Genomic DNA, 13,028 nt, shown 5'->3' with positions numbered 1-13,028 from the left:
TAATTTTTGAAGATAAATGTACCAGTATCTCCAAACAAATTTTAGAATAAGGATAAGAGAAGAATAGCTATGGGTATTTCAACCCAGAGTACTAAAGAGATGGTACCATAGAAACTTACTTCAACCCAGAGTACTAAAGAGATGGTACCATAGAAACTTACTTCAACCCAGAGTACTAAAGAGATGGTACCATAGAAACTTACTTCAACCCAGAGTACTAAAGAGATGGTACCACAGAAACTTACTTCAACCCAGAGTACTAAAGAGATGGTACCATAGAAACTTACTTCAACCCAGAGTACTAAAGAGATGGTACCACAGAAACTTACTTCAACCCAGAGTACTAAAGAGATGGTACCATAGAAACTTACTTCAACCCAGAGTACTAAAGAGATGGTACCATAGAAACTTACTTCAACCCAGAGTACTAAAGAGATGGTACCATAGAAACTTTGAAAATGTTAAAAGATTGACCGCTTGGTTTCTTCTTTAACTCAATTTTGACAAGGCCTAGTGTAAAGAAACTATACCTACACTATTAATTGGCTTGCAAACTGCACAGACCCAGATCTGCCATAGAATAATGCACTGGCAGAACTGGGTCTGTGCAATTTGTTAGGAGTAATCAGTAGAACAAAAAAATAGACCCTGATCTGCAGGCAAATTATGCTATGGCAGACCAGGATCTTTGTTGTTTGCAGTTTGACTAGACTTATAAGTGAGTAAAAATAGTATGCAAAACACAATGTAAACTTTTATGAATGCACAGCTTGAAATTTCTGACATTGTCACAAGAACTGAACAGCTCCAAATTAAGGAATGTACATGAGAGATAAGATGAGTCAGATGTCAAAACAATAACATCAGAAGCATTAAGTCGATGACTTGTTTTCAAAGTTCACTATTTGTGTTGAGAAAAACGAATTAACAGGTTATCTTTCAAGTGATAAGCTAGAATACATATCAATCAAACAGCACAGCTTGAGATCATGAATCCAACATTTCAAGTGCAGAGTGAACATTTTGTGTCAACATATCTTTTTTACATTTCACGATTAAATCTTTTACCAAATATACAAATCTCAAGAATAATTCTGAATACATTCGATCAAGTATCGTAGGACGACGGATAGGTATCTAGTCCATGATAATAGTTCTTATGGACTAAAATAGCTTTTCATATAATTCCTGACCCTGGTGACCATGCAAGAATGTGTGCGTATAGCTGCTGAGGGGTGGGGATAAATGACATTGGAGAATGAATTGGTACAAGATGAGTGGAGGGTAAATATTTGCCAACAGGTGATAGGATGTCCCACTGTAGCAAGTAATTAGAAAAAATATTTTGATCTTTTGAGAAATCCACAGTTTAACTTGTTTATGCTCACAGAGACATACTTGGAGCTGAAATCCTAAACCATAATTATAATTTTTCTACCTTGAAGTGAATCTCAACACCAACTTGTTATGGAAAGTCAAATAAAGCAATTTATTGTGGCTTGTATATATGGATTATCATATTGATGTTCCTGTATTTTGTGTATATTATAGTTTAAAAATGGAACTGAAAGTAGTTACATGTATTTCTTAATCTTTGATAAAACGTGGCACATAACAGCTTGGTGGAATTATTTCCCATTTAGTTTCTCAAATCAATTAAAAATACTTAAAAATTACACTCATCTCTTAATTTCTTGCTAGAAGTACTTGTTAACCTACTTCATTTCTGAACTAGAAATGTTTTGAATGTATTGAAAGTACATATAACAATTTAGTGTAAATGTGATATAGTGCCATGAAAATACTAAAACAAAATATTTAACTACAAGAACAATGAATGGCACTTTCAGAAAGAAAACTTGTTATTAAATATTATAAGAAACCATGCCATCAGGTCCAGCACATAGTCATATCACAATAATAATGTTTTTGTACCTTAGTGGATATATAATTTTAGGGTCAGATGTCCTCTGAGAAATATTTGTTCCCTGAGATGTGGTTGAGTTGCTGAAGCTGGGATGGAAATAGACACCAGGGGTAGCAGAACTGACACCAGATGCTATCAATAATAAGCAATATCCAATTGGGCAATTAGGAATTCAGATAACACCATCAGTGTTACATCATCCATGAAACAGATACTAGAGGGCAGATATGAACAGACTCATCCTACAAGTATAGTGTCTTCAAAAAACTTGCAGAGCAGGGCACCATAAGCTGTCCTTTCATGTAAGTGTCACTTTGGCATAAAAATTCACTTACCTCTGGTTTTATGTCTACCTTTCTTTTTCTGGAATAAACTCTCTTTTTAAATCCAAAATGTAGTCCTTTTATGCAGAAATTCCCCTATACTTACTATAATATATATACAGTTTAAGGATTTTCAATTTACAGCTGCATTAGCAAACTAGCACACTGTTGTCCTAGCAACACTTTCTTGAATATAGTGCTTCCAAGCATTCCATCTAATTTACCACTATATGACTGCACCTCCCCCAACCATTAAGACATAGCAGGAACTATGATTGACAAATCAAATTAAGAGATCAAAATCTTTAAAAATGGATGGTTGTTTCAAGCACTAAGGTTAGATTCATGTTATGTTTTCTGAGCCCTAGGTGGCTGAGTTTTCTGAAGTGGTTTAGTGGTGATGTCCCTATTTTACTGCAAGCTGAAGTGGTTGTCATAATCAGTACCAAGGAGCCTACAGACCCATCTGGGGTATGGGTTTGCCCTGCTGTACCCTTTGTAGCTGTCAGCCTCTATGGAAAATATAACCCTGAGGAATAAAACACATATTGTATTTCCCATGTGTTTCATTACCGGTAATGAAAATATCTTTGAAACTTAACTTGATTACAATGTATGTGAAACAAGTACAGTTTTAATGTCCGGAAGTATATTAAGCACACTTCTACATGGAGAGTCACATTGAACATTAAGTTGAAATAATAATAAGTAAGCAAGTTTTTTCCTTCTTATTTTGCTCATTTTTGGAGGTTTTAAGTTTTATGATGACCATCTGAGATGAAATGAGATTGATTTTCAAATTTATCAGGGCTGCCTAAGAACTGTTATCAAGTATGTTTTTAAAAAATCAGGCCTTGGACTGTCAAGTCAAATTACCATTGTAACTTGTACATTGACACCTGTCCATAAATGATACTTCAAGGACCAAAAAAACTTCATGTACAAGTCTCATTTAAATAGAGCTCAACTATAAAATCATTTATGTATGTGTCCTTATGTGGAGGTATCTTTATATTTAGGTTTTCTTATATACAGCTGTTTTTATGTGGAAGTGCCCTGAAGGTAAGTTACACTGTACTTAAGAATATTCACAATATAGACTGAAAAGATGCCACTAAAGTCTGACATCAGAGAGTGAAATAATACATACAAGTATACCCCAATACTCTGTACTTGCAAATAATATATACAGGTATAGGGGCCTCAAGTGGCCGAGTGGTCTAAAGTGCTCACCATCACGGATCATTGCCATCTCACCTCTGTCTGCGTGAGTTCGAGTCTCAGGCTTGGCTAATGTTTGTATGTGAGAAATCCTGCCAGCAGCTTCTCATGGGTCGGTGGTTCTTCCCAGGATTTTCCAGGGTTCTACCTCCACCAATTATACTGGCCGCCATGTATAGTCTATCTTGTGCTGAAAAATGGCGTTAAACCCTACAACAACAACAACAATATATGGGTATAGAACGCTCCAGTGGCCTAAGTGGTTAGAGTGTCCTCCTCAGATGAGGGATGTCATGGGTTTAAACCCTGGCCATGTCATACCAAAGACTTATAAAATGGTGCTAACAGCTGCCTTGCTTGGTGCTCAGCATTAAGAGTTTAGTGTTAGGACTGGTCGACCTGGCATCAGGATAATGTGACTGGGTAGGACATGATGCTACATGTCTGTGGTATGATGCCCCAGTGCTAGATGTCACTATAAGCTGCCACACTGCAGACATTGTAGATAAATGACTGAAACATTGTTAAAAGCTGTGTTTAAAATCCAAAACACAGACACACACACAAATACATGTATACCCCAGCACTCTGAACTTGGAAATACTACCTACAGGTATACCCCAGTACTCTGTATTTGCAAATAATACATACAGTTATTGCCTGGTAATATGTACTTGGAAATAATACCTACAGGTATACCCCAGTACTCTGTATTTGCAAATAATACATACAGGTATGGCCTGGTACTCTGTACTTGGAAATAATACATACAGGTATGCCCCAGTACTCTGTATTTGCAAATAATACAGGTATTGCCTGGTACTCTGTACTTGGAAATGATACGTACAGGTATACCCTAGCACTATGTACATGGAAATAATACCTACAGGTATACCCCAGTACTCTGTATTTGCAAATAATACATACAGGTATTGCCTGGTACTCTGTACTTGGAAATAATACCTACAGGTATACCCCAGTACTCTGTATTTGCAAATAATACATACAGGTATTGCCTGGTACTCTCTACTTGGAAATAATACCTACAGGTATACCCTAGTACTATGTACATGGGAATAACACCTACAGGTATACCCCAGTACCCTGTATTTGCAAGTCAGATGGACATGTCATTTAATCTGATTATAAAAATCTGCTGGCATTGTCAAAACACATTCAACTGGATTTTAATATTTTACAGGTGTTTCACAGCTTACCTGTGTTTACTAGATGCATGAACAGCAGATATCAAAATGATAAATACAACTTTTAAACAAACTTAAATTATTTTTTTATATGATATACAAACTTAACATGAACCTATATATGTATGACTGACTGGATTCATTTAACAAATTATGTTTTCAAGGTAAGCTACCCAACTGAGTCATATGAAAAGAAACTGAAAATATATATCATTTTACTCCAAATTATCTCTTACAGTTATTTACAACCCACATATTAAAGCAAGAGATCAAATGTTTAGCACACTAGCATAAACTTAATAAAATTAATCTTTCAGATGAATGAACAGAAATATCCTTGATGTCTAGTCCTGTAATGGTCACTCTATGCCGAGTAATACTGATATTATTTTTTTTGTCCTGTCAATGGGTAACAGACATCTCAATCTACCTACCTGGCTCCAAACAGAAAGTCTAATCACAAGCTATTGGTAGAATTTGTTATACAAAGTAGAAAATAATGGCAACATCTCACTGATATTCCATTGAAACACAAAGAAAGCTGAACACCTCAGTAAATTTGGTCGCTCGTCTTTTGTGGCATGCATCAAACAGGGATATAAATTAACTTTTGGATGACTGACTCCAAACTTAACTTTGATTTGACAAATGCATTAATCATACTGCAGATTCAGTCTGATCCCCAAAGAAGAACATCAGCAAAGAAAAAGTATACTTTTGTTAATTCAAATTTAATAACACTACTATAAGTTCCAAATTTCAGTTTACTAATCCAGTCATCAAAAGTGACTAAGGTCTGATCAAGATACATCAATGCTACATTAACATACTATCTTATCAGGTAAAATATCTAACCTTGCATGTCGAACTGAACACCCCTATTCATAATTATACATTGATTTGTTGGTTGTCTGCTTGAAATTATTGGACCTTTGATTTCTTGTATTGGTTCTGTTGTAATAATGACTGAAGCAATCGATATCCTTTGCCATCCAATTAAACATTCTAAATTAGCTAATTTGATGAAACTGCTGTTGTTTTATGAAATGATCAAAAGAACATAATCATGTTGAATACAGTATTGTAAATTACTCTGCTTGTCAACACAAGGTCTGCATTGTGTATGATAAAAACTATCATGAATGAGAGTGTTTGGCCATAAGTGCTAAATGAAAGAGAAAGAACAAGAGGCTAATGGCTTTAAATGACATGATTTTCATTGAAAATGTCAAAGAAACTCCAGATTCATGATTATTTTGTATAATTAATACAGATACGAAGGATTTGGGTTACTATGAATCTTTACTGATTTCTGCAGGTTTTACAATAAAGTTAATGTGTCTGCAATTGAGCGAAATGTGTTTTCTACAAAAAAGAGTCTCTAAAAGGAATGGGCACTGTGCTGGCTGATTTTTTTTTTGTAGGAATGAAAAATTAGTCCATTTTTATCCCTCCTTTTATTCTTTTTGTCTGCTGAATATTGCAACAATGATAAAGCCTTCTGATAAATCCACAAACCAAGTTTAATACAAATCCATTATCAGTTGTCTAAATTATCATTTGTGCAAGCAATTACCTCAACACCAAGTCTCCTTTGACCCTTAAAAGCAATGGGAACTTGCTGACTATGAACCTCTGTGCTGAAATGTAACTGAATTCAATATCTGAACCTTCTTCTTTTTTATTTACAACTAAACTGTGAATGTTATGATTTTATGACATGCTTTCCAGAATGTCTATAGAGGGAAAATCAAGATCGTTAGGACGGTCAACACAGTGGCCATGAAAGCGATCTGACCTGCACAACTTCATTTAGGACCAACTATGTACTGCAATATGTGATTTTTTTTAAGTGCTAGAAGTCATCACAAATAAATGTTTAAGAGTAGTAGCAATAATTATAGATTACTTCATGTGTAGTATCCAGTATTTTAGTTTATCGCATACCCATTTAATCTTACATGCTTGATCTGGCATTCAATGCAGTTAAATCCATATTTCTGTATCCGACATCCATATTTGAATTGCTTATTTGCATTTCTTTGACATCCACATATGTATATTTTTACATTCAGTGAATTTAACTTTTATAAATCCCAGTTTGTTTTAAATTTTATTCATACAGTAAAAATATAAAAATATTGTTAAAACAAGATACATATAAATAACAAAAATTCATGTTTTGTACTGGGTCAGGGAAAGAACTCTTTTGACATGGCTTATGAACATGTCTCAGCCTGATGGCCTCATCCTATCCAAACTCATTTCTGCCAACTCCGAACAAAACACATAGGCAGTTTTGTTCATACTGAGGTCATTAAACATGTATTGTGTGATATGTTGTGTGGAAAAGATGTTTTGGCATGTAGCCAACAAGCTTGTGAGTTGCCTATGCTGAAATATTGAGTCTACTAAACATATAGGACAGTACACATGATAACCTGTTTGTTTTATACTCTAATTTACAATTCAAATATTAATGTAAGAGAATAACTACAAATATTAAAATAAATATACTTTCTTATTCATTACTCATCTTCATTCAGAATGGATATGATTGTATTGGGCGATAGGAATAATGTCATAATGTAAAAAGTTGGATGATGTGTCCTTATCGACAATATAAAGGAACAAAATATATGGTACAATACTGTTTGGTAACCTCTTATGATAAGTCTATGGAACAAATTAAAAGTAGATAGTAAAAGTGTTTTCAAACTGATCCCCCCCAACCCACAGCTGACAATTTGAAGGTTATGTCAACACTTAACTCATTAAAACCCTTCCACATAATGCAACAAGTGTTTTAGAGAAAATTCCATGTCAGTACAGCAAGGTTAGAGATATGATTTTCAAGAAGGACACCATGGAAACCATTTTTTACACTGAACTAGTTGCAACTCTGAATGAGCCATATAGATTAAGAAGTATATCTGTGAAAATCCCATCTCAGTATGACCATTAACTCAGGAAGATATTTTTGTTTAGGACCAACTGCATATAGCAAACTGTTTTTGATTGAAAACCATAAGTTAATATTGACCATCTGTTCAAAAGGAATAACAGTGACAAGATTTTCACAATGACCACCGTGGCAGCCTTTTTGGAGGCCTGATTGGCATCGGTTTTTTAGGACCAACTGCATATTGCCAGTGTTTTCACAAAAACCACATGTCAATGACCATCCATTTAGAAGGAGTAATAATGGTACAATTTTCAAGATGGCTGCCATGTTGGCCATACTTAATATCTGAGTGTCGTCATTTTCATTTATAGTCAGCTAGACCCCTCAATATGAAATTGAGTTCCAAGTTTTATGACTTTCCTAGATGATACACAATGGACAGACAACAGATGCAGGATGATCACAAAAGCTCTTTTTGTTTTTTACCTTTGACCCAAAATTTAATTTAAAGACTTATGGATAAAGACTTTATAAATGATTGCTGTTGGGTTTTTTTCTTCACAAATGTTGTCTCAGTTTAAATTATACAAACTTAAATATGCCTTGCTTATGCCCATTCTTTAGGGTATATGTATATCAACTATTTATTTCAAGATAATATTTGCCGCATTGGTAAATCATTCTAAAGGTTTAAAATTAACCATAGTCAGAGGCCTAGAAATATGCATTGTGTACACTTAATGTTCTTAGGGTACTTTAAAAGACGATTAAATTAAGAAACCTTTCTTTAAAATTATTAAATAGACTGCAAAAAGTATGTTCTTAGTGAATGGTGTCCTTTCACTGAGAGGTTAAATATGTAAGTGATATTAAAAATGAAAAGAAGTTTATAAATGTCCTTTATAAATAAGTGTTCTTTATAAATAAATGTCCTTTATAAATAAGTGTCCTGTATATCAAGGAGTCTGGCAAGTTTCACTATTTAAGCAACTATCAGTGTAATGATACTAATAAATTACTGCAGTTACATTGCAAAACAAAATTGTACTAGGAGACAAGTCTTACAAAATACACATCAGAGGCCCATTACACAAAGCAACAAGAGTCATCTCACAAGGACACCCCTTCTGCTATGAAAAGCTGACCTTATAAAAGAGCTGTACGCTCATGACTAGGAAAAAAGCTAAAACTATATTATTTTATGATATTGTTCAAGGTGGTCTTAAAACAGGTGTGGCCTCACTTGAGAGAGGCCTCTCAAGATGAAGACTACTGTACTGTACTGCCTATAGCCAAATTAAAAATCTGACTGGATGAAACAGTGAATGCTTTCCCTTTTGCCTGGATTTAAGACCACCCTTAGTGCGTTCCCAATTATCTGGATTTAAGACCACCCTTAGTGCTTTCCCTATTATCTGGATTTAAGACTACCCTTGGTACTTTCCCTATTATATGGATTTAAGACCACCCTTAGTGCTTTCCCTATTATCTGGATTTAAGACTACCCTTGGTACTTTCCCTATTATCTGGATTTAAGACTACCCTTAGTGCTTTCCCTATTATCTGGATTTAAGACTACCCTTAGTGCTTTCCCTATTATCTGGATTTAAGACCACCCTTAGTGCTTTCCCTATTATCTCGATTTAAGACCACTTTGAGTGCTTTCCTCTTGCATCTCATGCTAAGGGCAAAAAAGCTTGCTTTGAAAAATAGGTGTTTTTCCTTGCATGAATCACCTCCCGATGAAACTAGATAATAAAGCCATGTGCTAATTTGAGAGAACAATTGTATTAATCAGAAAGGAGAGGAGATAAGAAGCATCTTGTCATCCTCCATTCATGTCTAGTTTCTACAGAACTGATTTCTTAGATCACACAGCTGACATTTATAATTGGATAAACATGCTCTGGAATTTTGGCTACCCTGAGAATTTGGAAACTTTTATTTAAAATAAACTTACCAGAGCAATAAATCCCTCACTCAGCTTGTGTTCAACAAGTATACCGTAGCTGCAGACATACATTACATTGTTGGTCCCAACTCATATTAAGAAAAATGATTAGCAGGCCACAAAAAGCATGAATCGCAATTACAAAACTGCAAACAAATAAGTTGGGAATGCAAACTGTTTTGACAAGATGAGTGATTTATTGGAGTTTCAGGGACTTCTGGTCTAAGTTTTTCTCATCTTCTGTCTGATTTACAAATTTCCTCTCCACAGAGGTTCCCTGCCAGAACTAAAATCAGAGGGACTGTACCAGGAGTTAAGGGGAATAGCAATTAACACAAGGACACCTCCAATGGCATGCACCATGGGAAATTCACATACACAAAGAAGAAAAATACAAAAAGCTGAATTTCAAACAGGGTAAATTCATGGGAAAAGATAAACACATTTTTGTTCAAATATGTAAATTCTCTTTAAGATGATGATATTTTGCTTCATAAAGTAAAAGGAACTCCCCCACGATAATGTACAAGTTATGCACAAAAGTAAACAAATTACATTTTTATCGTTACAATCTCCTCCATCCCTAATTGATGTTTAAAGGACAAAATATGTTGCTATGGAATTAGATTTCACTCTCATAATTCAAATATTATTTGAGAATGTATCTTCCAACATAACTAGAATCTCACTCCCTTACTATAAGGACCTTCATTATAACAGAAATCATGTTATATGACAATTATGGTCATGGGTGACATTTTATTAAGTGGTTGTAAAATTAAGTGAATTGTGTACTTTAAAATAAGGTAGTCTCACTTTAAGGTGCTATAAACTAAGGTTCCCATACACTGTTGTAATGAGGGAATGCTGTTTCTGAAGAAATATGCATTTATATATTACCATCAATATTAAACAATACACAAATTATCACAAGATTAGCACACAGTTAAAGAAAACGTGGCATAAACACATCCAAAGCAATAATAACATGCATAATTAACTCACCTGTAATACACTGAAAAACATAACCTTGCTTAAGGAGATCTTCTCCAAGGGAGGCATAATAAATTAATACAGCTGCTGGTAACAATAGCCTGGCATTGTCTAGTATGAGTCAACAATTAGACAGGTCTGTAACTTTTCTTCCTGATAATAAACACTCCTGAAATAATCCACTGTCAGCTCCAAGAGGCTGGTGCTTGTAGGTTCTGTGAGCACCTGTCAAATTAAGTGCCACAACATGAGCAAGGAATTTGCTGGCACCACAATAGTTTTTCTGTATTCTGTGTTCTCCTTTTGTTCAATTAGTTATTAACTGAAAATATTATAGTGTTTTCTTTTTTACAGAAACATTTAAAAGTTACTAAATGTTTAGTCTGAATAGTATTTACAAACAACATATATATTTATATTGCTTCATTCATTCATTCATATATGAATGAAGCAAAAGTGACAGAAAAGAGTATATAAGAAAAGTGGTGATAGAAATAATTTCATTTTGTGCAAAAACGTATAATTTCCAAGATCTTACCTCTATAAATAAATGAAGATTTACAATCCCGAAAAATGCGGAAATAGAATAATCCACTTGAAAAAGTTCTCTGTTATGCTATCATTCTCCTAGTAACTGGTCAGCACATAGACTGAAACACAGCACTCATTGCCATGCAATTTAAAGCCCCATACCCAACCCCCAAAATAATTATCTCCCATTAATTATCTGCAATTAGTCCATTATCTGTCTGTAGTATAACAATAACCAGCTCTATACAAAACCCCAAAATACTTCACATGTCTGTAAACATCAGAGACACACCAGAGATAATTGTTTCATTGGTACATTGGGTCCAGTTAGGATCCTGTTTGGTCCCTGTTTTGAGACACCTTAATTGGATTCAGAGAAATCATGACAAAAGAGGTCCCTCCCAGTGCTGGCTACATAGACTGATGTATTTGATAAACTATCTTTTCTCTATACACTATTACCCCAGGGACTAAATTGTAACAAGTCTTTCCTGAATAGAAAACATCCTGAACTGAATGAAGAGCTAAGAAAATTTATGGCTGTTTCAATTGGATTACACTATCAAAGGTTGTTCTTTGATGCAATTGAGCAAATCAAAGAGATTTCTTACAAAGGGAATATTTTGGGTCAGTCTGGACTAGCATGGTTTGCTGAATGAAGTGTTATTTGTGGGTTGATTCACAACCCTGTGTGTGGAGTTATGCAAAAGATGTGGTGTGAGAACCTCCCTAATTGTTTTATGAAGGTCCCAAATAAAAAAATGTTTTAGAGGAAAGTTATCAGACATGCCTTAGGCTATTCATTTATCTTTGAAACGACTTTATGTGAATTAGGTTATGTATGATTTTAAGAATGTTTAAAATATTTCTAATATTTTTCTCTTTATGTCCTGTGTAATGTATTTTAGTGTTGTGAGGGTATGTTTGTCATTATATATATATATATATATATATATATATATATATATATATATATATATATATATATATATATATATATATATATATATATATATATATATATATATACATGTACACACACACAATTGTTGGTTCTGTGTGTGATAGTGTGATAGACACAAAAATGCACTTGTTTATCATTGTTACATAACTTTTTAATTAAGTTTATATATCCTGTTGTAACTTCCCCCTAGTGATTCTAACATGTTGGATTTGAGAAATTTTCTTATATTTTGTATTTAGTGCTTTCTAGTGTACATAAGTTGTTTCTTCCCCCAATGAAGAGATTGTTCATTTCAAAACTTTGGGAAACCATTTGAAATTTGTGCAGTTATTATTAAATTCATCAAAATTATTGTGTTTTACTGTTTTAACTAGTACTGAGTCTAAATAAAGATTAATACTTGACATATACTGGGTCTAAATAAAAATTACCTGACTTGACATGTACTGAGTCTAACTAAAATATTGCCTGACATGATATGTACTGAGTCTAAATAAAAATTACCTGACTGACATGTACTGAGTCTTACTAAAATATTGCCTGACCTGATATGTACTGAATATAAATAAAAACTACCTGAATTGACATGGATTGAGTCTAAATACAAATTACCTGACTTGAGACTACCTCTCTTATGAGCTTCTGTTTATTGCACAGTCATTGACCCATTGATTATTTTTAAAGAAAATGTTGTTGCCACTTGAATTTATAAAGAATGAGATTTATAATGGTTTTAAATGAAATTCGTAATTTGACACTGTCATTGTTATAAGAACCTTTAAACTTTTCTAGCTTCTAAAAGTATCTTTCATTTGTAGTACAAGATGTAACAAATTTACCTTACAGTGTATTCTTAGGACAAATTAAAAAGACCCATTTGAGGTGTTACAAGTACACACAGGAATTTATTTTCAATCTAATGAAACACAGGACTATCAAAATACGTTTGTCAAGTACTAAGTTGAGAGTTGAACAATGTCCTCTGACACAGGATGGAGCATGTGCATA

At 33.9% G+C, this 13,028-nt stretch overlaps 1 protein-coding gene across 4 annotated transcripts in view; it reads right to left on the bottom strand.

Annotated features, from left to right (window-relative positions):
- LOC149796898 (protocadherin gamma-A10-like) overlaps positions 1-13,028 on the bottom strand; it is a 94,171-nt gene that overhangs the window by 12,617 nt on the left and 68,526 nt on the right. The window contains exon 1 of one of the 4 annotated variants that reach the window (XM_089961552.1): positions 10,538-10,718. The exons of 2 other annotated variants lie outside the window; for them this stretch is intronic. The gene's annotated coding sequence lies outside the window, so the exon portion shown is untranslated. Of the gene's footprint in view, positions 1-2,262; positions 2,407-10,537; positions 10,719-13,028 lie in introns of those variants that run through there. One more of the 4 variants, XM_089961554.1, reaches the window with a different exon arrangement.

The sequence above is a fragment of the Sinohyriopsis cumingii genome, chromosome 6 (assembly GCF_028554795.1).
Source record: "Sinohyriopsis cumingii isolate HCF-2022 chromosome 6, ASM2855479v2, whole genome shotgun sequence".
In the NCBI taxonomy this organism is placed as follows: domain Eukaryota; kingdom Metazoa; phylum Mollusca; class Bivalvia; order Unionida; family Unionidae; genus Sinohyriopsis; species Sinohyriopsis cumingii.
The sequence above is the reverse complement of the archived record's forward strand: the minus strand, read 5'-3'. Positions and strand labels throughout refer to the sequence as shown.